Raw genomic sequence first — 24219 nt, forward strand, 5'->3', positions numbered from 1 at the left:
CTGCTGTGCCTTCACACACACAGTGTCACCACGGCATGAGTTTGGCTTGTCTGCAGCTCGAGGGCCAGTTCCCCCAAACCCCTGCACCGATCTTCTTGAAACTTGGCAGGCTTTGTGGGCTCCCCAGGGGCCACCACCCCTGCACTTTTCACTGCCCTGTGGTGTAACACGTACACATGACAGGAGTTTGCTTTCAAGAATTTGGGGTGCAGTTCCCCCCAAACCCCTGCACATACCTCCTTGAAACGTGGCAGGCTTCATCCTCTCAGCAGAGGCTACCATCCCTGCACATTTCATTTAAATCAGACAAAAAACAATAGCATTATAGATATTTCATTGATTCCCCACGATACCCTATGGCCGGATCGCTGAAGCTTTTCCGAAGTGCTTTGGAAAGCCTAACGAAGCCAGCGTTTCAATCCGGACATGGTGCTTTGGATGCCGAAGCATCCAAAGCTTCTCCAGATCTGAAGCATGGTCCGAAGCCTCGCACAGCCCTAAGCCAACCTGTAACACAAGTGTCCCACTTGGAGGCAAGGCCCTACGAGGAGAGCCGGAGAGACCGAATCTCGTCGGCCGGCACCAGAGCAGGCTGAGAGGTGATCTTGTGGCCGCCTATCATTTCATCAGGGAAGCACAGCAGGGACTAGGAGATGCTCTATTCACTAGGGCACCCCCTCCAGTAACTAGGAACAACGGCCACAAATCGATGGAGAGCAGGTTTAGGTTGGACGTTAGAAAGAGCTTTTTCCTGGTGAGGGTTGCCTGCATCTGGAAAGGGCTCCCAAGGGAGGTGATGCTCTCCCCTACCCTGGGGGGCTTCAAGAGGAGACAGGACCAGACTGGATATGTGCAGTGACATCCTCTGCAAGGCCCTGGGGATCCCTCCACTCCTGTGATATGATTTCGTCTGCTCCAGTGTATTGCAGGCTCAGCCCATACCTGAAAGGTCTTCCCTTGGCAATAAAATCCTCAGTAAGGGTCTGGGGTGGTTTTTAGAAGCCATTTACCATGTGGCACATAAGAGAGGATGGTCCCTGCAGGATCCCAGGCACCATCCATGTCCCAGATGACGTGATGTCCAGGAATCAGAGAGATCTTCAGGCCCCAAGGCTGCAGCAAGAATGATTATAACAAACCTGGCGGCTGCCCTGTCCTCAGCACAAAGAGGACTTCCAGCCCTAGCCCCTTTCCCTCAGGGCACCTGGCAAGAGCTCCACATTTAAGGCCTGTGGAGGGGCATGTTTAACTCCATGGCTGTCTCTGGAGCAGCCAGCAGTGCCCTTTCTCATCATAAGAGTCACTTTACCGCCTCCAGAAATCTTCTTGTGGCAGATCGAGTGACTTCAGCCACAATCCTGGAACAGGCACCCCCAAAACAGACCGAGTAGCATCATCCTTTCTCTGTGCTGTCCCCCAGTGATGACCACCCAGCTGGGGAACCTGCTCCAGAGCCTCCTGCTCTGATGGATACAATCCTTCTTCTGAGCTTCAGCCTATTTGTATGTGTGACCCCTATTTCCCCACTTCTCCTGGGGCTGGCGTTGTCTTGTCTCTTGTGTGGCTCTTCTCCCTCTCAGCAGTATTTCCAGAGAGCGGTCAGCTCCCTTCTCAGCCTGCCTCTCCCTAGGATGAACAAGCCGGTTCATCCCAGGAAGTCTCTGCTGCTCTTGTTCCACTTCTGGCACGTGCGGGCTCCGATCGCACACGGCCGACTTCCTTCCACAAACGGATGTCTCACATCTGCCTGCACTGCTGCCTCTGCTTCTGTGCACCTGCTTTTCAGCTGTACATTCCCAGTGCTGGGGACCCAGGCCTATGCTGTGTGTGAAGGGGAGCTATCACATCACTTGCATGTATATATAGCATGTACACACGGCAGGTACATCTAGCTAGCACATCACTCGCAGGCACGTATAGCAATACCTCTTCTCCCCTGGTTCCAGGGTGTCCTGGATCTGGCAATGGGGTTTTCCAAGAGACTGGAGGCAAAGCGGAGAGGAGACCACTCACAGACACCAGCTCTGATCTCTCCCTCAGCTACTGAGGAGGTTGCATGGAGCCACAGCCCCCAGAAGACCGGGGTGGCAGAGTCACGCTGACTGCCCGCTCTGCCTCTCCCCCCACTCCCTGCATCGGGCAGAGCTGGAGGTCACTGCATCCCGCAATTGCATCCTGGTCCAGAGAGCAAGTCACTGAAGGGAGACCGAGCGACTTCAAACTCTCCAGCTGGGAGGCACAACAGGGCTCATACCTCTGTTCACTTCAGAAACACCCTGGTTTTGAAGTGTACACCTGTACAGGGAAATGCTTCAAATGCTACATCTGCCTGCACCCACACCGTGATGACTAGAGAGCAGTGTCTATAAGACAAAGCCAGGGCGGCAAGAAACTCTTCATGAATGACAGTCAGCCTTGGCTTTGGCAGCACAGGACATCTCTGTCTGAACTACCAGTCCCTTCCATTTTACATCACCTGGGGTGGAAGCATGATGGATGAGCAATGATCCTCCTTATACCCAGGAGTCTTGTGCTGGGATCTTTTTGTGCTCAGTGATGGGTCCCTGAGTTCCAGATCTTGGCACGCAAGCAGAGCTTACGTTTTACATCAAGGGGACACATGTCTCTGGGAAGAAGAGCAAAGAAGGTTTTGGCAAGGTTTGGTCCAAGCAGAGATGACTCTTGAATCTGAGCTGTGTCTCTCTGTAACACAAACCCATCTGTGGCTTGTTGATAAAAGTATTTACGAGCCTCCAGATTTCTGCAGGCAAGTTGGCAGAGGACACCTCTCCGTAAGGCCCTGACAGACATCTTGGGAGACACTAAACTAATAAGCAGCTCTGCCCACACGTAGGGAGTGTAACAGCAGACGAGGTCATGATGGGCCCTGGGAGGGGTGAGAAGCTGCATGCCAGGATCCAGATACAGCTCCTTTGTGGACACTCGAAGCTCTGCCTGGAGCCCAGCTCTGATGTGAGCACAGCCGCAGGGAGGGCAGGGGAGGGGTTTGTCACAGTGGCACTGTGAAACCCAAAATTGCCACTAATGCTATCATCTACACCACACCAGTAAGTGGCCTCATCGTCTGCTTGGGAGTCGGTGATGGTTAGATAGCGAATGGCACCGGAGCTGTAGCCAGCGAATCGATCTGAGGCTCCATCTCCTTTGCTGTCTGAACCGTACCGTAGAAATCGCAGGGCCTGGTCAGGTCTCTGTTGGTACAACCAACACTGTACCTCCTGTACTGACTGCTCAGCGTGCAGGGGAGTTTAATGGTGTTTCCCAGGGACAGACTCTGAGGGCGCCTGTGTCAGGGTGGGCTGCGAGAAGGAACCTGGAAGGATGACAGCCATTCATCTATTATCATAATTACACCTCTATTATGCAGCACATTGCAAGAGAATAAAGGCATGAAACAATTAAACTTAATTAAGCAAAGCAATGCAGACATTTGCAGAAGTGTTTTATGGGTTACCCGAGCAGTACATGAGCAGCACGAGGAGGAGCGGGGCCCAGGCCATGGCAGGAATCCAGACTAGCTTGGCTTCCCCAACCAAGCGGGTTTGTGGCTGGGACCCTCTTTTCATCTGTTCAATCCCCACCGCTGAGATCAGCCCCTTCGTGCAAATCTGCGCCTGCTCACTGGCTGCTGCTGCCAGTCCTTCCCCCCTCTTACTCCAAAACTACCACCAGTGCCTCCATGTTACTGTGAAAATAGGAACAAACTCTGGTCTTATGACAGTGTAGGACACAGAATGCAAGAGCTGGTTAGCCAGATGCATGCATTATCCAGAGGCGATCCTCTCCCCAAAGACCACCCATAGAGTAAGATCTACCTGCTTCTTTCCTGCACCTTTGCACTGAATTCAAGCACAGGCTCCCAAAACCTTGGCCAACCACAGCCCATCCTCCATCAGGACGAGCTCTCACAGAGGTGTGTTGCACAGGTGTACAGCTCAGGGCACCACTGCGTGTTTTAACTGGTTTTTTCTTGGCTTAGAAACAATTTGCCATTCCAGGGCCATGCAGCACCCCATGCCCACCCATTTTACCTCCCTTTAAACCAACTGTGGGCAGAGAAGTGGTTCAGAGAGGGAGTCAGAACAGAAGCATGTCCGATCTGACATGAAACTTCATGCCTCCCCATGGAGCTGTTGCTCTGATGTTATGTCCCCATTAATGGGCTCCAGGGATTTGCTTATAGAAAGCTCTCTCGCTCTGCAGAGAAGGGTACATGCATCTGTGGGGATCTGAATGGAAGCAAGGCTTGGTTTGGCACAGCGTCTAATGGAGATGATTCCTTCACCTGGGAGACACTTGTGTATGACTCCAAGCCATCCTGGGGGTGTGAATGCTGGGAGAGCTGAGGGGCTCCCGACCTACAGCCCTTGGCAAGCAAGCGAGGAGGGAAAGAACAAGTGTCCACGATGGAGAGCAGAGAACTGATAAAGGGAAGCAGCTGTGTTGCCTCTCAGCAAAGGATGTAATGGCAGAGCAAGACGAGACAAGACCCATTGCTTTGTTGACTCGCAAAAGTGCATTGCATAGAGCGCTGGTCCCAGCCCTGCGCTGTCCTGTGGAGCACGGGAGGATTTTTCCTCCTTATGTAAGTTGCCTGAAGTCCTTTTTGGGTGAGGCGCCATTTAAATCTAATACATTAATAAATACAACATAATAAACAAGTGGCCAAACTCACACCTATTCCTGGTAGGAAAAAATCCCAGAGGCAAAGCTCCAGCATGGACCCCAACATGATCCCAGAAAGGGGATGTACCCCAGCCCTTCACAGTGGTGAGAGCAAGGGAGACATGCTGGTGCAAGAAGGAATCTAGGAAATGCCATCTTTGAAGGAAGAGGACTTGAGATGGCTCATTCAAATTGGGCCAACAGGAGTGTTATTTGCTCTGGTCTTTGGGATGAACTGGCTTTGGTTTTCCATTTCAGACTTCACGGCCCTGGAGTCTACCAGTTCTCTCAGACCTGAGTGCATATGTGATGACTCCTGGGCATCTTTATATGTGCCCTGGGATGATGGAGTGGTGGGGGAGGAAGGATTTTAATTAGAGCGGCTCTCAAGATCCACTCTAAATAAAACACCAGCAATGTCTCATGTATTCAGCATCCTGGGCTTTGAAATGGCAACAGGGGCTCTGTAACTAAACCCTGTTGAAGGAGTTTTAGTGAAACAACCATGTTGAAACATGGGGACACTACAGACATGCGATGCCAAGGCTGCTGGGCTCCTCTCATTCGAACGCGGCAGCAGGCTCCATTTCAGAAGCCATCGATCCCCTTGCACATAGAGAGAGGCGCCCTGTGGGATCCCAGGCACCATACGTGTCCCAGATGGCTTGATCTCCGGGAACCAGATGGGTACCTGCGCACCACGGGTACAGAGAGAATGACTACTGTTGCATTTAGAAAGCAGGGTTTTAAACCTAGTGCCCCAAGAATTGCCACAACACCTGGTTGTCCAATAGCAGAAAGGCTTTAATAACAAGACCACAAGCAAGCTTATCAAACCAAATGACAGAAAAAGACTCCTTCCCAAAATAAAAGGAGCTACCCCACAAAGTCCTAGTACATATTCAGCAGCAACAGCGTTCTCTCACCAATGCCGGCGAAGGAAGCTGGTCCAGTTGTGCAGCTTTCCCCACGCAGGATCCGGTGCTGGTTACGCTGGGTGCGATGTAGCAGTGATCTCTCTCTGCTTCTCCTGCAGCGCACACTTTGCTGGCAAATTCTGTTAGTTCTTATACTGTTTCATTGTATAACTTCAAAGCATTTTTTCTTGATAGTTGGCCACTTAGAGTCCAGACAAACAGGGAGAAAAGGGTGTTGATCATCATATCACAACTAGTAACTGCCTGGCTCCTGTTCTTGCATTGTCTAGGTGTAAAACTTGTGCATCTCTGCAGGCCCTATAATAGTAGGTCTGAGCAGTTGGACCGGATACTTAGAGGTGTCACCAAACCTGTCTTGGGGTATCTGTGTATCAACTGGGCACATTTGCAGTAGCTTGTACAGGTGAAGGTTTGTTGTTCAAGCTCCAGACATACATCGAATGGTTCAGACATTTTGAACGCCCTACCCCTTAGGATGTTAGTTGGGAGAGTGTTTGTCACATACAGGACATTTTTTCTGTATCTTTTACAAGTTTCTCTTCAGATGCATATTTAGCCTTTTGTTCCCTGTAGCTGCTATGTCAATTGAAATGCGTATGTAGCTTTCTTTTTGGGGTTTTAAACTTCATTGCAGAATAAGAAGGAAGTTTTTGTTACTTCCCCGCTTGCCATCTGACACCTCCAGGGAAGGAGTCCTACCTGACCAACACAGCAAAGAGCTACTTGGCACAGCTCACAAAGACACTCTCACGGCCCCAGAGGGACAGTCTTCCATCTCCAGCTCCCTCCGTCCAAAAATGAAGTTGATTTCCTACCTAGAGGGACTCCTTACCATCTTGTACCACCTATACTTTCCCCAGAGCTTGACAAAGGGACTTTGATCCCGAAAGCTTGCAGAAAAGGACAATTTTCTTGTGATTCTCCAGTTGGTGTCATGAAAGGTATCATTTTGGAAGGAAGAGCTCTAGTTTTTTGTACGTCTATGTAGCTTTCTTGCCTTTACTGGCTTCTGAGATACGTGTACATGTGACGAGCGTGGCAGTTCTCTGTTGACCATTTCCTTGATTTGACATAATCTAGCACAGAGAATAAGACCAATTGGGGATGCTCTATTTGGCATGGTCCCAGCTGCCACTTGCATTTTTGTGCAAGATGCACTGTTATTTTAATTTGATCACAAAGGTTTTATATGTAGGCCTTGCTGTATTCACCATCAACACTACAACAACCCTGGTGGGTGCCTTATAAGGAGCTCCACATTTAAGGCACATGGAGAGGGAGCTTTAAGTCTATTGCTGTCTTTGGGGGAGCCAGCAGGACCCTTTCCCATCAAAATAGTCATGCTCCTGCCTCCAGAAATCTTTTTGGAAGAGGTCGAGTGGCCTCAGCCAAAACGCTGGAGCAGCCCCCCCAGAACAGACCTGGCAGCGTCCTGCCTTCTCTGTGCTCCCTGCGATGCCCACCCCGTCTCCCCGCCCCTTCCCGGCTGAACAGCACATCGCCCGCACCCTAGCGCCTCCAGCACTGCCCCCCGGACCAGTTTCCTCCTGTGTAACACACGGGCACAGAGCAGGAAGCCGCACTCCGGGCAGGGAAGGGATTTGTGTGACACCCATGACCTCTCGTGGCCTCTTCCGTGTGCAAGTGGTGGGTCGTCTTTCTCTGAAGATGGACTGGAGCGGACAGGGCAACACGGGCCCGGACGGGACCTCCTGGCTCATGCCCACACCCTTGCCAGCACAGGCAATCCCACATATCGTCCAATGCTCAAATCTGTCAATCTGCTTCTTCAATCCAGTCATTCCCTCCCACGGGGAACCTGCTCCAGAGCCTCCTGCTCCGATGGTTACAACCCTTCTTCTCAGCGTCAGCCTGTGTCTATGTGGGACTCCTATTTACTCACTTTTTCTGGAGCTGGCACTCTCCTTTTCTTCTGCATGGCTCTTGGCTCTTGGATGTAACTGCAGAGAGCAGTCATCTCCGCTCTCGGTCTGCTTCTCACAAGGCAGGACAAGGCAGTTCCTTTACTCTCCTCTCGTACAGCGGGCTCCCCATTTCTCTGTTCAACCCAGGAAGGTCTGCAAAAGTAATCTGCAGCACACGGCCTTTGATGAGTTACCCGAGCAGCACGTGAGCAGCACAAGGAGGAGAGGGGTTATGGTGGGAATCCAGACTGGGACAGCTTCCTGAGCCGAGGAAGTTTCTCGCTGGGACCCTCCAAGTCTCTCTCTGACTCCCGGACCTGAGATCTGTTCCTTCATGCAAATCTGCTCCCTGCTCCCTGGCTGCTGCTGCCTCGACCTCCCCCACTTACTAGAAACATCACAGAATGAGCCCATGTAGTTCTTAATGCAGCACGGTGATGTAGGTTATGTGAAACACCAGCTAGTCAGGTGGGATCACATTTACCCACAGTGTGTGTCTGCCTCTGCTATCTGCCTCTCTCTCGTGCCTTTGTAGAGACCCCAAATAAGTCCCCAGATTTGGCCAAAGCCCACTGTCCCCCATGACAAACATCTCACAAGGTGTATTTCCCAGGGCACCGGTGAGCACTTCAACTTTTGTTGAGTTTAGAAACTATCTGAAAGTCCAGCACCCTGCAGTGCCATCATCCACTGATTTTCCTTCCCTCCGACTGAACCTGGAAGAGAGAATTTGCTCACCGAGTGTCATGATGGAAGCACCAGTGACCCGAGATGACGCTCCACATCGCTATATATTCATTGCTCTGATTTCCCATCCTCATCAGGATGTCCATGGGGTCAAATGCTTTGTCTACAGAAAGCTCTCACCCTGCAAAGAAGGGCACATGCACCCAAGGGGTCTGAAGAGAAATCAGTTTTGAGTTGAAATGACACCTGATGGAGATTGGTCCTTTACCCGAGATGCCACCCTGAGCTTCTGAACGCTGGGTGAGCAGAGGGGCTGCCAAGCATACAGACCTTGGCAAGCAACAGAGGAGGGGATGAATGAGTCTCCACCACGTACAGCAGAGAACTGCTAAGGGGAAGCACTGACAAGTTGTTTTGCCCCTGGGCAAAGGATGCAATGACAGAGCAGGACAAGATGGGACCCAGCAGACAGCACGAGGAGGACAGTAAAAGAGGAGAGGTCACTCGTTTCTTCCCAAACGAGAATTCCTTTCCCTTGTCTTAACCTCTGAGCAGGGATGTGGGACAAAGGCTGGATACAAATGGGATTATGTGTGATTGGGGATGACACTCTGCATAGTCCTTAATCCGGAGCTGGGATTGTCCTTCCTCATCAATGGGTGTGTGGGTTTAGCTGGTAAGTACTAGGAGTGGGGGGCGGGGGGGACCATGGGGGGACCCCTGCCAACCCCCACAACCTTCCCGCTTCCCCAGTACCACCCCGCCCCCCACCCGCTCCCCCAGCCCCCGCATGGTGCCTCCCCCACCCCCCAGCTCAGTACTTTAAAGCAAAGCTCCAGTGCTGACCGGGTGCTGCTGGGCAGGGGCGATCCCCGCTGCCCCCCCTGCCCCATGCTGCCGCTCCTGCAGCAGCCTCAGGGCTTCGGGGACTTGTGCATAGCCCCCACATGGTGCGGGGAAGTGGGGGGCAGCAGGGATTACTCCTCAACCCCTGGCAGGAGCAGTCCGTCCCGGGGCGTTTTTGGGGTTTTTTTGTTCTTAGAGGGCTGGAGCTGGCCCATGTGGAGCACCCGTGGCAGGGTTGGGGGAGTGAAGGGGGGTGTTGGGGGCTTGTGCAGAGGCCCCCATGCAGCATGGGGCAGTGTGGGGGGGCAGCAGGGATCACCCGTGTCCGGCAGCACCCACTGAGCCAGGGCGTTTTTTTTACAAGTGCTGGGAGCTGGAGCATCCGTTGCCGGGCTGGGAGAGGGCTGGGGATGGACCTGGCCTGGCTGATTCGGTGATTCGGCCGAATCAAATCGGGATGGTGATATGAATCACCGAATCTGCAAAAGGGGCAAAAGAAGGCCCAGGCAGCAAAGCGCCAACCTGGCCCATGCACCACCACGGCCTGGATAAACAAGAAGGGCCAGGGCTTCACTCTGGCGCAGGTCTGCCAGCCAACATATGGCCCCATACCGGTGGGATGAAAAGCAGCAGCTGTAAAACAGCAAAAAGGCCCAGGCTTATGGCTGTAGTCTGGATATGTATCTCAGCTATACCACACAACAATCCCCAACACAATGACTGCCAGGACCCTGTCTCCTGGTCAGTCTCCATTAGGGAATGATATTCTCATGGCATCATCCCACTCAAGGCCTGCATGGCCAGTAGCTGCCAGGACCCCACTCCTGGGCAGGCTGCAGTAGGGAGGCTGCACTCATGGCATCGTCCCACTCAAGGGCTGCATGGCCAAAACAGCCAGCTAGACACACAGCTGGGCTTCAGTGACATAGCTATGCTGAACCCAAAAGAAGCTGCAACAGGAACTAAAACCTGCCAGGCTCTCAGCCTGGCCCGGAGCACACCAGCAAAACTGCCAGGCTCCAACCCTGGGCAGTTTGGTGCAGGGATTGATGCCCCCTGGCAGGGCAACCCAGGATTTGGCCAGAGTCACTCAACTGGGTTTGTGAGATCTATTGGGGAATCTTAAGGTAATGGCCTGAGGGGGAGGGGGAGATGCAGTCCTAGAGGAGGCACAATATACCATCATCACGCAGAAAATATGATCATGCTTTCCAGCTGGAGGCCATCGCACAGGGGCTGGCTGTTCCCAGCGGGGTCCAGCCTGTGTGTGCGAGAGATGGAACACAGATGCGTGAACATGTGTAGGAGGAGGCACAGTGGTGCATGTGTGTGTGTGAGAGGGGGCACAGGGGTGTGTGTGTGCATGTGTGTGCAAGCAGGCACAGCAGGTATCTGTGCGAGTGCATGTGCGAAGCACAGGGGCGTGTGTATGTGTAAGTGCATGTCATAGAAGGCACAGGGGTGCATGTGTGCATGCATGTGAGAGTAGGCATGGGTGTGCGTATGTGTGTGTGTCTGCATGTGAGGAGGCACAGATGCGTGTATGTATGTGCATGCATGAGAGGCACAGGTATGTGTACATGCATGTGTGCACGTGCGTGGGTGCATGTGTGTCTGAGGAGGCAAAGGGGTATGTGTGTGCTTGTGTGGGGAGGCACAGGGCTGTACGCACGTGTGCATGAGGAGGAAAAGATGTGTGTGCATGTGTGAGGAGGCATGGGGGAGGGCAGCAAGGTGGGGAGTCAGCTCCAGCCTGCATCCACACCCACCCTACGCACAAATCTGGAAGGCACGTGCCCCCCACAAGGAGCAATGGGCTAAAGCTGCAGCAAGGGAAATTTAGCTTAGATATTAGGAAAAACTCTCACATGGAGAGTAGTAAAACACTAGAGTAGGTTATAGTAGAATAGGGTAAGTCCTACCTGGATCCTGTCCGTCATCAGGTATGAAAGGCCAGCTTCTTCCTCCTCTTCACCCTCCCCCAAATCTGAACCTCCATCATCTTCATCTTCTTTGTACTCTCCTGGTGGACCAGCTTCGTCTTCATCTGCTTCATCCTCCTCATCCCTTTCTGAAAGGCAGGTAAATTCATTCCTTACAGCTTTGTTTAAACCTCAAAGGCTTGTTTGTAAACTCATCTTAAATGAGCTTCTGAAATCTGACTCAATTCAGCTACAAAACCTTCTCCAGCAATCTTTAAAAAAAGACAGGACTAGAAGTAACATCCCTCTTTTTCCTCTTTCTATAGGAAGAGAAAACACAGAACTGAATGTGCCACAGCATCAAATATGAGATGATGGGTATGAAAAAAAAGCTTTTGGTACCAGCAATAAAATAACTGCTTTTATGTAGTTATATCTCAGTGTAAAGATGTGTGCTCACATTTTCCTAAAGGCAGCTCTCCTTTAACCGTGCACAGCATCCACGACTACATTCCTTGCAAGTGCATTGCCCGCCCCCCGCATTACCCAATAGGAGCAGTATGTGATACTGCCCTTCACCTGACACACGGAGCTGATTTGTGCTCCAGCACTTCCACAGTCACTTTAGTCTCAATTTTGTATTTAGATCCTGACTGAATGGCATAACTAATGACTGCATGTTTAGAGACGTCACCCTCATCATCTTCATCTTCTGAGTTGGGGGCCTCATTACCTTCCTGATCAAATCAATCTAGGTAGGTGATCTCCTGAAGCAGCTCAAAAATCCTTTCCCTGTAATCCTTCAGGTTTGTGATGGCACAGCTGAAGAAGTCCAGGTCTTCAAGTTTTTAAGATTTTGCTGAAAAAGAATTAAAATTGCTCACGGAGATGAAATAACTACTTGGTACGTCCAAGTACTGCACTGCTGCCTCCTAAATGTCACTGACTTTGCTGGCTACCTCCCACCACCTCTTCTCCGTCGCTGTTTCCCATTGTACAGAGCTCATGTAAGAAGTCTTCGTGCTGACAGTCAACATCCCTTCCCCAGAAGATCAGACACTCTCTCTACACTTCCTTTGAAACAGGTTTGACCCTCTTTCCATCCCATTAAAATGTGTCTTTGTTTCAGGATGCCCCAAAAGTACGTGTCCTCAGAAATTTGACCCTATAATCACCCAGGGAGATGCAAAGCTCTCCCATTCTCTGAGGCCGGCACAGCCAACTGTCCCAGCGCCGATCCTGCCATGCCTGGTGCACAGACAGCTTTCCATGGCCTGAATGGGGCAGCTGTGGATGTGACGATAGAGGTAAGCCTGCTTAGAGGAGATCTGGGTTCTGCAGTCCATTGTAGTCACGAGTCGGCCTGTGTGAGTAGGAAGCTTCGGAGCCGCCTCGGAGACCCGGCCATAGGGTATAATGGGGAATCAGTGAAATATCCACAGCTTTGTTGTTTTTTGCCTGATTTGGGTGAAGCTTGCAGGGGTGGTAGCCCCTGTTGAGAGCATGAAGCCTGCCGAGTTTCAAGAAGATCGGTGCAGGGGATCGGGGGAAATGCACCCCACATTCTTGAAAGCAAAACTCATGTCGCGTGTATGTGTTACGCCACAGCGGGGTGAAAACTGCAGGGGCGGTAGCCTCGCCGAGGCCATGAAACCTGCCAAGCTTCAAGATGATTGGTGTAGGGTTTTGGGGGAACTGCACCTCGAGCTGCTGACAGGCAAAACTCGTGACATAGATGACCATGTGTGTTAAGGTGCAGCGGGCTGGAAACTGCAGCGATGGTGGCCCCTGCTGCGGCCACGAGGCCTGGCAGCTGGCGAGGGGATCGGCGCAGGGCTTCTGGGCTCGGGGGCCTGCACCTTTGGCTGCTGACAGGCAAAACTCGTGACATGGGTGCTCGTGCAACTGTGTCTGTTTTGAGGCATGGGACCTGGGATCACCGCAGGCCCGGCTGTTACCAGTTACCAATTAATCATGATTCCCTCAGGGACCAGCTCAATACACAGCACCAAGAACAATCCACCGCCCCAAGACAGACGCCATCAGTGCACTTAACAAAAGATGAAGCCTCTTCGGACAATCTACAGGAAAACCTGTCTCACTTCTGCGCATCTCCATTTGATTTGGTAAGCATGAGTGCCCTGAGGCTGGCCACAACCAAAATGGCTCAGGATTAAAAAGTTAAGAGAAAATGTGAAGATGCCGTTTCATAGACACCTCGTTGTAAAAGGAAGAGGATTGGAAAAAAGAAAATAAAACCCCATAAAGGTTCGCCGTCACTGGCTTCCATGGGACTTTTGGTTTCAAGTCATGCTAGAGGCAGGGGATGGCATTTTCTGCACCACTGGAGCACCACTCCCAGCACCCAGTTCACAGAGGGAAAGAGCTACCTGGCTGTAGCTGCATGGAGGGCAGGGAGAAGAGCCCTCCTCTGCTCTCGGGCCGCGGGAGGTACAGGGGACAGACAGACCAGCCACGAGCCAATCTTGTCTCTGATGAGTGAGCAGGACCCAGCAGCAATCCCCTTCCTGCCTCTAGCCATTAGGAAGGCCGGTTATGTGGTTGCGAGGGAAGGAGGGGAGGGGGCCATTGCCCCATCATGTGCTCTCTGGGCAGAGCTGAAATAACTCAGGACCGGTGGGGGTGGGGAGGAGAAAGAAGAATACTAATAATACCACTAATCATCACAATAATAATCATAATAATAAAAGATCAAATCCAGAATAAACAGCCCCGAACTCCAGCTAATAAAGAGGCAAATTTTGACAAATGAGGGTTTTTATTCTTTCTGACCACCGGCTGGAGGAAATCAAAGTCAGCTACCCAGATTATGTTTTTTTTTAAATTTAAAGATGGATTTGGTGCCGCTACGACTTGTTTACAACCAAAGTTAAAAATAAATGAAGACCCATCATGCCAGCCATGCCGACACGGGAATGAGGCTGAAGTTGGCTGCTGATTCCCAGTTCCTTATTCCTGAGTCTCGGTTCCCCTTTCCCTTTTCAAAGCTAATCTAGACCCAATAAAAGCTTCTTATGAATGAATTACACATCCTGAAGTAAGTTTGTTCATGCCAGGCATCCATCTGACAGCCCCCCAGGCACTGTACTAAGTATCTGGGCTTGAATAAGGAATTGGCTTTGGGGCTGTGTTGCCTGCCAGCTCTGTGGTCCTGAGGGAGCCCTGGCACCCAGCTTGCTGGATTTACAAAGGACTTTTTCTATTTCCACCCCCTCCACTCACACACACACCTCATCAGTGACAGGCAAATCTGGTGACAGCTGGGATCATGGCTGGAAATCCATTTTGGGCCACCCCACACCATCTGGGCCAGGCAAGACACTGGTCATCAATTCAGTCTGTAATCTCAGCCCAAATGCCGGGTCCTTAGTCAAGCGTGTATACTTAGTACCATGGGAATGGGGGGCTGTTAGTTGGCAGCCTGGCAGGAAGAAACCACGCTCTGGTCTGGGCCAGACTGGTCAGTGGTGTCCGGGAGAGTCCCCCGGTGCCATAGAGGCATGGCGTGGGGTGGCCCAAGAAGGATTTCTGGCTATAATCGCAGCCCAAAAACTAGTTCCTAACTCACGCCCACATACTTAGTACAGGGGCAGGGGATGTCAGCTGGCAGCCAGCACGGCCAAACCGCACTTTGGGCTGGGCAATCCTGTGGTCGAGGTGCTCTGGGACAGTCCCGTGGTGCCAACAGGCTGTTTGGGGTGGCCCAAGAAGTAATTTGCCCCATAATCCCATCCTAATCTGACCTTTATTTAGGGCTCTGTCCTTGATGAAGAATATTATTTTGCATATTCATTAACAAATATGCAACGAAATTCTATTTAAAATGTGTAATTCATTAACAACAAGCTTTGATTGGGTCTAGATTAGCTTTGAAAAAGGAACTGGGAATAAGCAACCACCTTCAGCCTGGTGGGCGGGATGGAGGAGCCGGGGCCCCGCAGGCAGCTTTGGGCTTCTCCCTGATGAGCACCCCTGAACCTTCACTATGCACCCCCAGCCCCCAGAAAAGCAGCCAGAGATTGATTTATTTATTTTTAAAAGGATTTTTACCTCCCCAAAATCTCACCCCCGACACAACCACGAAATGCACGGAGGGCGAATTGCAGCGGGTGACCCAGACTCAGAGTTAACTGAAGAAAAGGGGAGGGGAAAAGAAAAGAAGTCGTTCACCTCCATCGAGCGCAGGAAACACACCGGCTCTCAAAAACAGGAATACTACATAGCCAGTCACAGTAATTACAATACTATATCAAGAATAATTATGACGTAGCAGTACCGCAATAATAGCGATTAGCTGATGCCCAGCCCAGGGTTTCTAGCGCCCACGCAACTGTTTTGGAAGCTGGATGTGCAGAGCGCGTTGTGCACGCCCAACGGATTTTAAAAATCAATTCATTAATGTCATGATAATAATGTTAAAAATCATCTTATTAACGTCATGACGATCGTGCACCGCTAGAATGAGAAATAATTAGAACAGTAAGCAACATGAGCGTTAATTAACACTAAGTAAATGTACGGTAATTAGTGAGCAGCCACGTGTAAAAGGTAGCACTAAGCATCCAGGAGGCGCGGAGAAGGCGGGTCCCGGCTGTTCTGGGGCCGGGGTGGGGAGGGAAGGAGCAGGCGGCCCCGGGGCTCCCGCATGCCGGCTCGGGGCACGTGCAGCGCCGTGTGGGCGGGCGGGCGGGCGGCTCCGCGCTGCCTCCCCGGGCGCATCTCGAGCCCCTGCCCGAGCCCGGAGCGGAGCAGCGCCTCCCCCGCCGCTGCCCCCGGCCGCAGCGCCGCGCTCCTCCGCGCCCGCGCAGCGGGTCCCGCGCACCCCGCCTAGGCCACGCCCCCTGGGGCGGAGCTCCGCGCTCCTCCGCGGCCGCTCCTGCAGGGCGGGGGCGGGGCCAGAGAAGAAGCGGGCGCTTAATTTTTCCATGCCACCGTTCATTGGCTGGGAGGCGCTGCGCGGGCCGGCAGCCGAATGGGTGCGGTGGACGCCCGTCTGGGCTGAGAGCTTTTAAATACGACTGTAGCCGCCATAACGCGCCACGCGGTCGGGGAAGCTGGCGCGGGCGGGTGTTGGGGCTGCGGCCCGGCGGCTCCGGGGCCCTCGGCTCGGGGTGGGCTCAGGCCTCCAGGAGCAGAGTGACCAAGTGTTTCCCCAGCACCTGCGCGTCCCCCAGCCCTGCTGCGGCAGCGCGGCTGTGCGGAGGGCGCTTTCCTTAGATTTTTATTTATTTATTCACTATTTTTAAGCATTTCTCTTCAAAACGTGGGTTGGAAGTTGTATCTAAACCAGACAGGGGCCAGAACGTCCTGTCGGGGTTTCTTAGCCGCAGCAAAAACATTCTTTTCCTTGTCAAAAATTTGAGTGAAACGAGTGTTTTCTGAGGGGCTGCCCTTGAGCCGCAAAGAGGGGCTCCCCGTGAGCTACAGCGCTGCGGGGGCGCTGGCTGAGTCGCCACAGCCGGGTCTGCCACTTCTCTCGTGTCGAAACCGAAAGGTCCGGCTGGGCACTCAAACGCGCCTGCGCTGCAGCAGCAAGTGGGGAAAATAAATACTGCCATTATGCTGAATTTGGTCTGTTCAAGATTTGCTCACCGCTTCCACAATTTGAAGAGAGACCCCCTTGACTCTTACCTGTGTCGTGGAACTAAACGCCACGCTGACATTTCGTCCAAAATGCGCGTGCCAATATACCCCCGCTGTACAGGGACTGTTTTGCTCGTGCGTTGCTCGGGGGAAAGCTGCTTTTAAGGGAAGGAGCCATGGCTTCAGCGTACGGCCTCTAACACGAGGCATTGCTATCAATGAGGAACTTGAAGCCATACCACGAGGCAAATCACAGATAGTACCTTACGCTCTGAAAGGGTTGATTTATTTATTTACTATTTTTAAGCATTTCTTTTCAAAACGTGGGTTGGACGTTGTATCTAAACAACACAGAGGCCAGAACGTCCTGTTTCCCCGCGCCGAGCTGTAGAGGAATAAAGAGCAGCCAGGAGAAAAGTGACTCTGTGGGGGATGGGCGATGGAGAGCGGCGTTCTCGGTAGTGCGAGGGGCTAGTACGACCAGAGGACCTAGATGATAAAAGTAAAAAAAAAAGGTTTAGTGATTACTCCAAAGAAGGCAGCAGGGTTTGCCGTGATCTGATACAAGGGTCTAGAACGGCGGTTCTGAACCTTCTTCAGTTGACGTACCCCTTGGTCTCCGAGTGAGACTTCACGTACCCCCTTTCAATGGGAAATTAATTTTTATGTCAAACTGTGTACTCGGGTATTATAAAAACAGCAAGATACTCATACAAAGAGTTCTTCGTTTTAAACAAGGTTCATTTATTCAATGCACATAAAAAGTTGTACAAAAAAACACCACTTGATGTCAAATGGCAAAACGTGCCCAAACTTATTAGTGCAAACAGTGCTGCTGCTTACTATCGACCAACATTTTAATTCTAGGCGACATTTTCGAGAGCACCACATGCAAGTCAATTTAACTTCTTTGTCCTCCCAGATAGTACTTCTTCACCTGGGACTGAAATGTTCAACGAGTTTGGACTGAAATGTTCAACGAGTTTAGAATTGTGAACACATCTGCGAGGGATGGCAAACGACCCACAAAGTTCGGACCTATGAAACACTGAAGCAGAATTAATCCATTTTCATGCAGAAACATTTCAATTAATCTCAAAGTTCAAAAACTCTTGTCAGAACTTTTTGTCTGGATAACCAGCGTACTTCTGTGTGAAGCAGAAGTACAGCGTGTTCAGACCCAATCTCTTCCTTCGCACAGCGCTTTGAACATGCAGTGATTCAATGCCCTTCCTCTGATCAAGTTGGCGGCCTGGGTCTATCAAATAAGAGGGAGGAGTTTTTGATGCCAAATGACTAGAGATCACATTTGGATTCACCTTTTTGACGAGAGCAGTAAACTCTGAATATTTCCCCAACATAGCAGGAGCACCATCAGTACAAATAGCTCCTACAAGGTCCCAGGAAAGGCTGGAAAAAAAGAAAAAAATCATTCATCGTAGCCATAATGTCTGCTGCCTTGGTTGTTTCTTTCAGGAGTTCACAAAAGAGAAATTCTTCTTTGACTTGATTCTCATGCACATATCGAGCAAAAATGAGAAGCTGTGCGCAATTTGAGACATCAGTTGATTCATCCAACTGCAAGCCAGTTTTACCAGACTTTTCTTGACTTGCTCCACTACGTGTTTGCGTATGTCCTCTGACATGTCCTTGATTGGTGAATGGTGTTGTATGGGGGATGTGTGCTATTTTTAGTTGTGCATCTTTACCACACATCAGCTCGGCCATTTCCATGGCACGGTTTCACCAGGGTCTCTGTGATGGTATGCAGCTTTTTTTTCTGTGGCCATCTTTAATGCCACGTGATAACTTGCCTCTAGTGCTGGCTTCTGGGGAGTAAATCCATGATCGGAGAGTGTGCTCGTTTCAAGTTGTGATCGCTTGAGTTTGAATAAAGCTTCTGGGTCTGTAGTATTTTCAGCGTGAACAGTCTGAAGGTGCTCTTTAAGTTTAGATGGCTTCATATATCCATTGCAAAGTACCTTTTGAGCCAAGGAAGCATTGTGGCTTTTGTAAATCATGTGTATCAAGCATGAACGTAAAGCCAAACTGCACAGGCGAATCCTAGTAATAACACTTCTTTGACATGATAAATCAATGGACGAAGCAAGAATTCAGTCCCTGAAAAATAGTGCAAAGTCAAACCCTTAAAACATACATCATAGGTTGGTAACAATGTAAAATTGAACATAGGTACTTACCAAAATGAAAGGAAAAAGCAGATGCATACTGTTACTTGCATGGAACCGCCACGTGCATAAAAAAAAAGACGTAAAAAACTCAAATGTAAACACAACAACTTCCAACACAAAACTATGTTCAAAGACTTGACTACATGACTGAGTGACAGGTGTTTGGAGCAACGTTTCTGGTGCAAGGTTGAGGCATGGAGCAGGAGTAGGATATCTGGTTTCCATGCGCATGTGCATTTTAACGACACTAAAGCCCCAGCAATTTCACATTTTTTAGGCCCTTCGACCTGTGTTAGACGGTGTATGAAATATATCTCACGTACCCCCGATAAGGCTTCATGTACCCCCTGGGGGTACATGTAGCCTGGTTCAGAACCGCTGGTCTAGAACTTGATTCTCGATCGGGGGTCGCAGCAAACCCAATTCACAAGATAAAACTAGAGGTTTCAAATGGGAATCTGTAGTATTAAAAACAGCTCTGTCCTGTCTGTGGCGATTAATCTTTCTGAGCTCTTCGCAACAGAAAAATTATTCTTACTTACATCAAAAAATGAGCGAAAATTAAGCGCAGGCATCCTCCGTGGGGGGCCTTGAGTCTAATGGCCAGTGCTTGGGCATCTGGTGTGTGAGGTACTTCAGATTGAGACAGGAGATGAGGAGTTTCACAGATCTTCCAAGCAAACTTCTTAGAAATTCCTGCAAGTTAGCTTGTGGTATCATACCCTGCAATGGCATGAAAACCCAGCAGTCCGTCCCTTAGTTCATCACAGCACTCCACCGCGTGCACAGCAATGTATTGTTAGTTCTTGATGGGCTTGCTCTCATCCACAGCTCACTGCTGAGACGAGGCCAGAATGCAATCAGTAGCAATAGGACTTCGGTGTCACGGCTTGTCGTCGTGGAAAACACACACAGCAAACTTTTGGGTCAGGTCAGCAGAAGCTTTATTTGGATAGAGCTACCACATTGTGACAATGACTGTGTTATATCTTTCTGACTTTGCTTCAGAAAGAAGCAAGATCACGTGGGTGCCTGCTGGCTCTTGTGCGGAGTGGAGGTGGGCCGTGTTTCTTGCAGTTGAGGAGGCAGCATAACCAGCATTACCATCACTGACTGTTAGTTCTTTGTCACCATGTAATGTTTGCTGTAAGAGTTCCCTTTTGAGGAACCTAACAAGTGTTTGCATGCCTTGTTTTCCTTGGATTCAATCACTGTTCTCCATTGCACAGGCAACATGACGTCCCTGCTGCTAATTCCAATTCTTATTTCCTTCCTTTCCCAATTCAACACTTTCTAGTAACATCCTTGATCAACGGGTCTTTGTAGCTGTCGAACACAACTTCTACCCTGCTGCAAGGTTCCTTGAACTTGGACACGATATTCACCGCAAAAGCATCCACATGGCCTCCAAAAGTCACTGCATCCTTGGGTTTTCCCATGGCCGGAGCCACAGCCACACCACCAATCACTACACATGTTGGAGTCAGGGCTTCTTTCAAACTTGGCTATGAAATATTTTCTTCCAAAATGGAGAGTAGTTAAGCTTTGTTTGCTGGTCTCAAGTTTCCATTTGCTGTAGCCAGTGATAGCAGTACAGTAGAGAGTTCTTGCCTCAGGAGGTTATCGACATCCATAGATACAAGCAGGCGTCTGAAAAGTTCTCGATCAGCTCTGATGACTGAGGTCTGTTGTTTTGTGTTTTTCTGTTGCAAACTGTACTGGAAGCAAGAGTTTTTAACTTTGAGATTGGTGCACGTACGATGACAGCTTTATGCACAAGTCAATCAGCAACAAATGTCTCTAAGATGTTTTGTCCTAACTGCTGTGCATTCAGCACGCCTTGTATAATTGGTTCTTGGGGAATGTCTTGAAAGGATTTGACTTTTTTGTCCTCCTAGATAGTACTTCTTCACCTGGGACTGAAATGTTCAACGAGTTTGGACTGAAATGTTCAACGAGTTTAGAATTGTGAACACATCTGCGAGGGATGGCAACAACCCACAAAGTTTGGACCTATGAAACACTGAAGCAGAATTGATCCATTTTCATGCAGAAACATTTCAATTAAATCTCAAAGTTCAAAAACTGTTGTCAGAACTTTTTGTCTGGATAACCAGCGTACTTCTGTGTGAAGCAGAAGTACAGTATGTTCAGACCCAACCGCTTCCTTCGCACAGCGCTTTGAACATGCAGTGATTCAATGCCCTTGCTCTGATCAAGTTGACAGCCTGGATGACAACATCCAACACGTCTTTCAAATAAGAGGGAGGAGGATGCAATAACTAGAGATCACATTTGGATTCACCTTTTTGACGAGAGCGGTGAACTCTGAATATTTCCCCAACATAGCAGGAGCACCATCAGTACAAATAGCTCCTACAAGGTCCTAGGGAAGGCTGGAAAAAAGGAAAAAATTCATTCATCATAGCCATAATGTCTGCTGCCTTGGTTGTTTCTTTCAGCAGTTCACAAAAGAGAAATTCTTCTTTGACATGATTCTCATGCACATATCGAGCAAAAAATGAGAAGTTGTGCGCAATTTGAGACATCAGTTGATTCATCCAACTGCAAGCCAATTTTACCAGACTTTTCTTGACTTGCTCCACTACTTGTTCATGTATGTCTTCTGACATGTCCTTGATTGGTGAACGGTGTTGTATAATTGACATGAATGAAACCATAATACAAATTTCGTGGGAAAAATTGCATGAGAAAAGTGCGCAAACTATTGTTGTGCATCATCCTGAATATGGGTTTTCTATTCAAAAAGAATACCCTGAAAGAGTGTCATTTAAAACCTCTTTGTTCAATGATATAACAATCAACCTAAATGTGAGTTTCTATGATGAAGGAACATATAAATGCAAAGAAATGCAGAGTCATTAACAACTATAACTGTAATTGTTGAACCCACTGTGAGTTTTACAAAGGAACCAACTCCGTTAATAGATGGTAAAAATTAGACAGTGGCAGCTATCTGTACAGCAGCCACTGGGAAACCTGCTGCAAATATAAGTTGGGAAAGATTTTGGTAAAATAGAGAATAGTTTAATTTTCTTTCCAAATAGAACAGTAACAGTTATAAGCTGATATAAGATCATTCCCACTAAATTTGCGAGGGGAAGGCGTATAACTTGTATTGTGAAACACCCAGCTTTGGACAGGGAAATAAGGTATTCTCACGTACTAGACTTCCAATATGTTCCTGAAGTGTCAATAACTGGCTATAATAGAAATTGGCTTGTTAGACAAAGAAATGTTCAACTTAAGTGCAATGCTAATTCTAACCCGCCGCCTATAAAGTTTACCTGGGCCAGAATAGATGGACGATGGCCTAAAGGCTTACTGGTTGTAAACAATACCCTGCATTTCAATAGCTCACTAACCTACAATCATGGCAGGACTTACATTTGTGGGGTGACAAATTCCCTTGGTCAAGGAAGCGATCAAAAAACTATTCACGTATTAGATCTCTCCACCATCACTACCATCACCATCACGATCACCCACGGTTTCGTGGTATCCTTTAACTAATAGCGTTACGGGTTTAGCATCAGCATTCACCCTAACAATAATACAGGAACGCAAGTGGGATACCATCATTGCTAGTGTAGTGGGTGGAATTATCCTTCTAATACTTGGAAGTATTTTAATTGGCATTGTCTGCTATGGGAGAAGACGGACGTTTCGCGACCAGTACTTAGTTATGAGCTGTATTCCACTGACTAATAAACGAGGGGAGTCCCAAACAGATGTTCTCCAATCAGATGATGACTAATAGTTGTTGTTATATGTTATGTTATTGTATTATATAGTTTGTTAAAAAGACCGGTCTGTAAAATTGTTTGTTTATATATATACATGTTGGTTGCTTAAGCTCCGTCAGGTCAGTGAATCCTGAAACAAAAATTCCTTATAACGTGCTCATGTGTCTAAAATCCCAGTTGTGCCGTCGGCAAGGGGGCATGTCACAACCCAATGATTTTGGTGCCTCGACACGATGGAATTTTCCCGCCACATGAGAGTCTCTTGCACAGCAAAAGTTTTCTGCTACAACAGAAAACCCCGGTGCAAGAGAGTTCCCGCCATTCGCATGCAAATTTGTGTCCCACTATTGGCCAGTTCTAAATTATTCCTACGTGGCAGCTAGCAATTGGCTTGTTAGCCGTGTAAAATGTTGTGCGACTTCTGCCCAAGTTGGAGAACTTTGAGCACGCTGCAGAGTGCCTCTAAAGATATCTGACTTGCGGCTGAGCTGATCGATAGCCTGATCACCTATCGATTCTTCTCCCCGTCGCCGAGCGCAATCCTTCGACGTACCCTTTCCCTGCCGGCTTAATTTGTGGACGGATTCGCTGGCCTGAGCCTTGCCAGCTGGAGCAACTAGTGGAGTTGTTTAAGCGACCGGACCACCTGCGTCGCGGCTACTAGCGGCGTAAGTAAAGTTTTTTGCAACCAATACGCTTTGTCTGCCTCTCCATTCACCAGCCCGCCCAAACAACCAAGCAATTTGTATATCACCTCGAGTCGGTTCCGGCTGTCCGAGACAGTTACCTGGGTAAATAAAGTAGTCAAACTTGCTATAAGTTGGCCCAAGTTGAGAAACTAGATTTGAAGGGTTGTTGGCTGTAACCATGTTGATCTAAGGCCGCAGGCAGACACGGTTGTTTGGGTGGAAGTCATATCTTTTATTAGAACAACTAAATTGATAGCTTAACATATCACATCCACCCCCAGAACCCTGTCTGTCTAGAGCTGAACGCCCATTCTGTTACAGGGGTAAAAACCTATCCCATATTGTATGCTTCGTGTGTTCACAGCTGGCATTTGTAAGGCTATTGTTTCGAGTCCACGCCATGCAGCTCTCATGCTAGAGACTCTACCTGACATGTACACCTCCTCCCGAATTTTTAAAACCCAAAGTTTCATTTTAAAAAGTCAAGGATTTCTGTGATGTCTTTTGTTTGACCAGTGCATAGTTGACAGATGTGTTGGACAAGCCTTTGGTCATCAAGGCTAAGGACAAGTTGCACATAAACCAGTATAAGTGATTGGAAACCAGTTCAGATCTGTAACACAACAGCAGTTCAGTGTACATAAACTGCTTTCAAAATGGCCAAAACTGGTTTAAGATAAACCTGGATGAATGTAATATCAGACTTAATTTATTTAGGTGAAATTGGTTTACTGAACTTCTGTCCCAGTTCCCCTCCAAATTCAAACTCAACCCCCCCTGCACTCCCCTACCCCTCAGGGTGAGAGGGCTAGCCTTGTGCAGGCTGTCTGCTCCAGCCAGGCAGGGAAACATGCTGTAGCTTCCCCCGGTTTCTGGCCTGAGCACTGCAGACATATGGCTGCATTTCCAGAATCAAAATGAACGTCTGTTCACGTGCTTATTGGTTCAGCCTAATCTGCGAAG

The 24219-nt window shown here is 49.4% G+C and overlaps 2 long non-coding RNA genes across 2 annotated transcripts; both read right to left on the minus strand.

Moving 5' to 3' along the window:
• Window positions 1–5469: 5469 nt before the first annotated feature.
• On the minus strand, window positions 5470–8995 carry LOC132248779 (uncharacterized). The gene is made up of 2 exons (XR_009460170.1): window positions 7528–8995; window positions 5470–6700 (listed from the first exon to the last, which is right to left on the minus strand). It is a non-coding gene; the product is annotated as an uncharacterized LOC132248779 (long non-coding RNA).
• Window positions 8996–9026: 31 nt separating this feature from the next.
• LOC132248780 (uncharacterized) lies at window positions 9027–15758 on the minus strand. The gene is made up of 3 exons (XR_009460172.1): window positions 11738–15758; window positions 11005–11153; window positions 9027–9715 (listed from the first exon to the last, which is right to left on the minus strand). It is a non-coding gene; the product is annotated as an uncharacterized LOC132248780 (long non-coding RNA).
• Window positions 15759–24219: the final 8461 nt, after the last annotated feature.

This window comes from Alligator mississippiensis, chromosome 1, assembly GCF_030867095.1.
Source record: "Alligator mississippiensis isolate rAllMis1 chromosome 1, rAllMis1, whole genome shotgun sequence".
NCBI classification, from domain to species: Eukaryota; Metazoa; Chordata; order Crocodylia; family Alligatoridae; genus Alligator; species Alligator mississippiensis.